This window comes from Pyxicephalus adspersus, chromosome 4, assembly GCF_032062135.1.
Source record: "Pyxicephalus adspersus chromosome 4, UCB_Pads_2.0, whole genome shotgun sequence".
NCBI classification, from domain to species: Eukaryota; Metazoa; Chordata; class Amphibia; order Anura; family Pyxicephalidae; genus Pyxicephalus; species Pyxicephalus adspersus.
In genome coordinates, this window is record NC_092861.1 from 143132679 (window position 1) to 143139515 (window position 6837).

Consider the following 6837-nt stretch of genomic DNA (forward strand, 5'->3'; position numbering starts at 1 on the left):
GAAAAAACATTCACAGAGTAAGCCAATGACATTTTTATTTTCCCTTTTAAATTAAGGCTTTTGAAATTGATATGTTTATTCACACCATGGATATATTTTTTCATATTATTTTAATAGCAGTTCTGTTGATTACTGTTTTGAATTTTAGCAGCAACAGCCCTATTTATTACTCTAAGTTTATACTGCAAAATAAGCACTTTCCTGTATTTTCAGACAAAAAAAGGAAAAGCACCTTGGTTTACATTTGGATTGGTTTATATTCGAGTATATATTTTGAGAGAATAGAGAGAAGAAGGGGGAGAGAAGGGGTGCTTATATTCAAGGTTCTTGATATAATTTACATTTTAGATACCTCTTTTCTCCCTCTCCTTCTCTCAATTACCATATATACTCAAATATAAACCAATTCTGGGTGGAATTCTGGGAAAATCAGGGATCAATCCATACAAGCAGTAAAACATTTTTTTGGGGTATTTCCATTCACCATTAGTGTACAGAACACTTCCAGCTTGCCATATTGCATTTATTTTTAATATGTTTTGCAGAAAGAAATGAAAATATATAGAGATGTCTTTTTGTAGTATTTGTATCTAATCTAGTAAAATCAAAGAATAGTAGATTATAAAAAGTAAGTATTGCTCCATATCATACAGCAGAGAATATTAGGCTTGGCTATAGAATTAGGAAGAGAGCATGCCATGTTAGCTAGCAATCTGCTACTAATAAGGGACAATTGCTCTCAGCAAAGCAATTGATACTTTTGAACCAAACTACACGGTAGGAGAAATTCATAATGAATTGAACACAGCTGTATCATTTCACAATTGTTTATGGTTGATTAGAGGTTCCTGATGCTGTTTTGTCTGATTTAGAATTGTCTGCTTTGCTTTGTATGGAAGCCAGCACAGCTACTAATCCCATAATTAGTCAAACTTTAGTGTCCCTTTAAGACCATTGACTCCCAACAACCATGACCACTTCTTGGAAATGCATGTTCCCTGGCTGCTTCTTAGGATATAAAAAGCCTATAAATCTTATGTAACATTAAAATATAAACATAAAAACATATAAAATCTATATAAAGGATAACATGTTTGTGTAATTTTAAATGTCAATATTGTCATCTTAATCTTTCATTAAAGTATACCTGATAATCCACCCATGATGGTTCATATGGTTCAGGTGATAGCACTTTGTTTTCTACTTGCAGCTGTTTTCTATCTTTTAATGAGACCTAAAGTGGTACTTTCACTAAGAAAAACAATTCACTTACCTTTACTTGTGAAAAGCCCTTTATCCATGCATAAGCCGAGCCCAGCATGTTCCTCACCATATTGGCTTCCTACTTTATTCCATCCAATGCCGCCATCTTCTTTTTTTTAGGTTTTTGCAGACAACACCCGATTGCATTTCACAAGCATGAGATCGGGTAACATGTCTTCCTCCAAATGTAAAAAACACTGTTAGCCGATCTCACGTATGAATATTGTTTTCTTTTATATTTGAGAAAAGTCCCTCGTTGATACATTCCCAGGATCAAAGAAGGAGCAACCTCCTGGGATATGTGACGCAAGTATCTCAGGAGGCTGTCGGTTTTCTCTTCAGTTTTGGAAGGGGACCATGCCAAAAAAGTTAATAAAAAATAAAAAAAATAGCCTGTATAGGATAGTAACCCTTTTACAATACTTTGAAAAATGATCAAAATGTGATGATAGGTGTCAGGCTTGGGGAGAAAGGGCCATTAGGGAGCACTACGGCTTGCACAAAGGTGGTGTGAGCCCTGAGAAGGGCCAAGGTGCAGAGTCTAAGCAGTAACCAGGACTTCTCCAGAGCCTCTAGTGGGGAGGATGTTGCAATGCTGGTTACTGCCAGGTTGCGGTCCTTCGGCACACCAGGGTGGTCAGGAAGGTTCATGGTATCAAATCGCTAAGCAGAAGAATTGTCAAGGAAGGCCGGGGTCAAGGCAGGCAGCAAGCAAGAGAGGTCATGTCAAAAGCCAGGGGTTAAATACCAGGGATCCAGGAAATAGACACCAGTGACACAGGGGCCACTGAGGACACAGGGAACACAGGAGACACTGGAAGCAACAGGAGGCACAGGTGACACAGGAATAACCACAGACAGAGAGGTACACTGGACTAACACAGGGAATTGGCTGGGAAACCACAAACCGGGCAACAAGGGGTTAACACAGGAGCTGGACAGGGAGAGCACTGAATTAAAAAGCATCTGTAGAGGAAACGTTCAGCAGAGCTAGGAGGCTCGTCACTCGTGGAGACACGATGCACTAACGCTGAGTGCTGTGTCTTAGCTAGCTAAATAGCGTGTGATGATGAAAAAGCTATTTCCCGATTGGCGGGTGGAATGTGCGAAACTGATATAGTTTGTGAGAGCAGGCACCTCTGGGGTCAGTACTGCCCTCATGCGCAGGAGGGAGGCGCCTGGGCTTTAGTGAGGGAGAGGTAAGTGTGACAAATACACAGCATTCTAGCTCCCTGTAGCCTCTGCCTTTTGCCAACTGGGGCATTGGAGATGGTTGGGGCCCTGGGCAATTTCCCAGTTTGCCTTAAACCAGCACTGGTTAGAAAAGCCATACGGTCATCATTAGAGTGAAGAATAAAAAAAAGCATACTTGGCAATGGGTAAAGTTACACCATACTTTTTCAAACCAAACTTTAGTTAAGGTTTTTATCTTTATGATAAGATTGTGTCAATATGTTGTCATTACTTTTGGTTTTCAGACACATCTATTGATAATAATAAACTCTTGTGATGTCCTTCTAACGGTTAAATCTACCAACAGGAAACTGTTGCTAGATAGTAGAGCTGAGAATGACAGTCTTATCTCCATAGTAACTGTAAAGGTTCCCTTGCAGCGCAGAGACAGAACTAGTAGTACCGTCTAGCTGATTTCACATTATGTTGACTTTCATGATTTTGTCTTTTATGTCTCAGCAAAGGCCTGAAGCAGCAAGTGTGGGGTAGAGAAATTCTCCAAGATTAATATGACCCGACCAATCCACTTATGGGAAAATTACAGAGCCTATAGCTCCTAACAATATGCATTGGTAAATAATTATTAGAATACAGATGTTTTATTTAAACAAAAACTCAAAGAGAAGATTTAATTTAAAAAGAGTAGAAAAAAGCCCATGTGATTAGCCTGTATGAAAAAAGATTTAAATTGCCTTGAAGCTTTTTTCCAGTTTTGTGCTTCTTAAACAACACAAACTGGGTAAGGCATTTGAAAAGTGATGCAAAATGCAGCTCTGGATCCAATACTCAACTCCTCTCCGCCACTTCACCCTAAAGATGGCTGTATGGCATTTCTCACCAGTGCTGGTTTTAGGAGAGCTGGGAAATTGCCCTCATCTTCTCCAATGCCCTACATGGAAAATGGCAGAGGCTGCGGGAGCTAGATAGCTTTGCATTTGGGTACCCCCACCTACTTGCCCTAATGGCCCCTAAAAGCATCGCTATTTTTTATGTTTCTTTCTGGTGACCACAGTGGGTAATGCCTGTATATTAGTTGCCTAAATGGCCCTTTGTTGTCCCTGTTGTCTTTCTATTCTCTTGCTATGGAATTTTATTAGAAATGCCCCCTGGGGTATATCATGACAGTATATTGGTGCAGAGAATAACACTGATATCCAGTGGTGGATGTAGCCAACAGTGGGCCCCTTGTGCAGAACTGACTTTGGGCTCCCGTATTTGCAAAAAAACATTCTATTCTGTTGGAGCTGTTCACCCACTCACATGCAGGAAAAATATATGGAGCAGATAGGAAGGGTTGGGTACATCAATGTCATAGTACTTTAGGTTGTTAATGCACTGTATATAACCCCTGTGCTCTTTCTTATATAAAATAGACAGGCTTGTGTAATTATATATCACTGGTAAAATCTGTTACTGAGTCTGACCGCTCTCCAGAAATTGGAACGCAGTGAGGTCTGGATTCTTATCAGTTTAGAAATTTATTCCAAAAGAATGACGACCTGCTTTTGGCTAAAGAAAAATAAAGCTTGTCATTCAAAGGCGGGACCTTGTGATTTGCCAGTTTTTGGTTATTTTTAGGTGTGTCTTTTTTTGGTACCATCTGCAGTTACCATTCTACTGATATACACAATTAGCATATTACATCTACACGTTGGTCATCATTCTTTATTCTGAACATGTGTCCTTCATCGGTCTTTTTATTCTTTTTTTTCTATTTTGTAATGAATTAAAGCATAGTTTATTGAAAACCAATCAACAACAGCATACATAACAAATATAAACAATATATACTGATTGATACTGATTGATACTTTACAAAATAAACCAAACCTAAAAGCATAGGAAAAAGGGATTAAAAAGGAAAAATATTAAGATTACTAGAAACATATTGGCACAGTGGCAAGAGACAGAAGTTCCCTCAAGTTGGAGAGATTTCTTCTAAATTTCTGCAGCCCATAAGTCAGGAAGCTATATCTGTCATTGAAAGTATATACCTAAAAAATTTAGGAATTGGGACACAGGGTTCTGATTTGGATTTATTAAAGCTCCCCAAGGCTGGAAAGGATACACTTTCTTTGGTGAAGCTGTTGAAACCTGGAATGGATCTGGTCCTGGATTCAAAACATTTGCTAGCAAATTACTTTGAAGAAATCCATTCAAGGTTTTCTGGATCACCCAGTTTCATTCATTAAAGTGTATCCTATCCAGTCTTAGAGAACTTTCATAAGTTCTTTCATAGCCTTTCATAAACTTTCATAAGCCTGATCAGGATTTCCCTTTCCTCAGCAACTCAGGGAGCAGAGCAATCAGCGGAGCTTTATGCTGACAGCTCTGCTCCCCTGATCCTGGAGGCAATACGAGGGCAATAGAGGTTGAATGGAAATACTATGTCCATTCATACCTCTACTACTCTGTGATTGGTCTATTTCTCAGCCAATCACAGAGCAGTAGAGGTATGAATGGACATAGTATTTCCATTCATTGCCCTCCTATTGCCTGCGGTTACAGCTAATTGAAGGCACCTGCTTTCAATTAACTGTGACCACACAGTTCCCACGGTCCAGGAATCCCACAATGACATTATGATTCATAATGTCATTAAGGGATAACCTGTAAAAAATAAAAAAAAAACATGTTTAAAATAAAAAACACATACAAAATAAATAATTTAAAAAAAAAAAAATTTTTTTTTTTCCTCTCGAATTTTTGTGTCGAATGCAGCAAAATTCGGTTCGGGTATACCCGAATTCGAACAGCCATATTCGGGTTGAATATAGGGACAACCCGAATTCGAACATCAACACTATTACCAATCACACCAACTCAGAATTTTCCAGTTCTGAGAACCTCTAGCTGTGATTTCACTTGGTTAATAGTCACAAAAAGAGAATGGGAAAACTGAAAGAATTTTATGAGCAACAAAAAAATTGGCTGTGTATACCAAAATAATTGTAGGGACTTCACCTTCGTGAAATTTTATTACATTTTAATAAAGTTTTATAAAATTTTACCCAAAAACGTTTTCCCAAGTATTTTGTGGCAAGCACCATCCTCAGAAAAGTCTTTATTGCTAATTGTTTATTTTTCTGTAGTTTTGCTCCGATCCCTGTCTAACAGAAAATGGTACCTTGGCTAGCCGTTCTCTGTCTCTTATAGAGGGCTGCATTGACATCATTATTATTATTAACTAGTATTTATATAGTACCAATATATTACGCAAAGACTTGTCACTAGCTGTCCCTCGAAGGACCTCAGAATCGAATTCCCCACCATAGTCGTATGTCATTATCACAGTCTGATGTGATTTGGGGGGAAGCCAATCAAGCTAACTGCATATTTTTGGAATGTGGAAGAAAACGGGAGTACCCAGAGGAAACCCATGCAGACATGGGGAGAACCTGCAAACTCCATGCAGATTCTGTCCTGGATTTGAAACTGGGACCTAGTGCTGCAAAAGCCAGAGTGCTAATCTCAGAGCCCCCATGGTGCCCAACCATTCCTGATGGAGACTGAGACAGACATGAATATTGGGCAACCTGTCATTGATAATAATATTGATATTTAAACTCTAATTTCAAAAGTGGAATAGGGGAGTCTGAATCCATCAACCACTAGTTGTCGGTGCAAAACATCAAAAAATACTATAGAATACCCCTAAATAACCACGGAAAAATTCTTCACTTTCTTTTTGAACTTTGAAAAGCTTTTATTCAGGTTATATTACTGAAATTAATGTAAAAGCAAAATATAAAAATACCCAGAAAGAAAAACACTATAAACCTATAAGACTTTTAAAAAGTCTTAAAATAGTCCTAAATTCACTATTATCTTTCCTTTCCTCTAATAATTTCAATGTATTTTCAAACCAAAATTTTGGAGAACCAATATCGGCCAATTTTGCAGTTATTCTTGAAGTGCATGATTTGAGAAACCATTCTAATACATCAGGGGACATGGTGATGATGGGGTACTTTGGATGTAATTAAGGTTGTGTATGTGATGGCTTTACCTTGGAATTTTTGTTAGTTTAATGCAATGGTGTAAAGCTTGGTAATGTTCCATGCTTCTATTATAAAGAGAGCTTGTGGAATATAGACTTTGTATGCCTTAAAAGCCTATTCCTTCATTTAGCTTATAATAGCTATGTTTGTCCTCACTAATAACTATTAGAGAGAAACCACATTATGATAATTTTTTAATAGAAATGAATGAGTTGCTATTTGTGCAAACACATTTTAATGCATTGTGTAATACATTGCATTTAAAACAATATGATAATTTGGACATTAAAGCAGATTTAAAATGCTTTACTCTGCCAGCGTAAATTAATGTAAATGACAA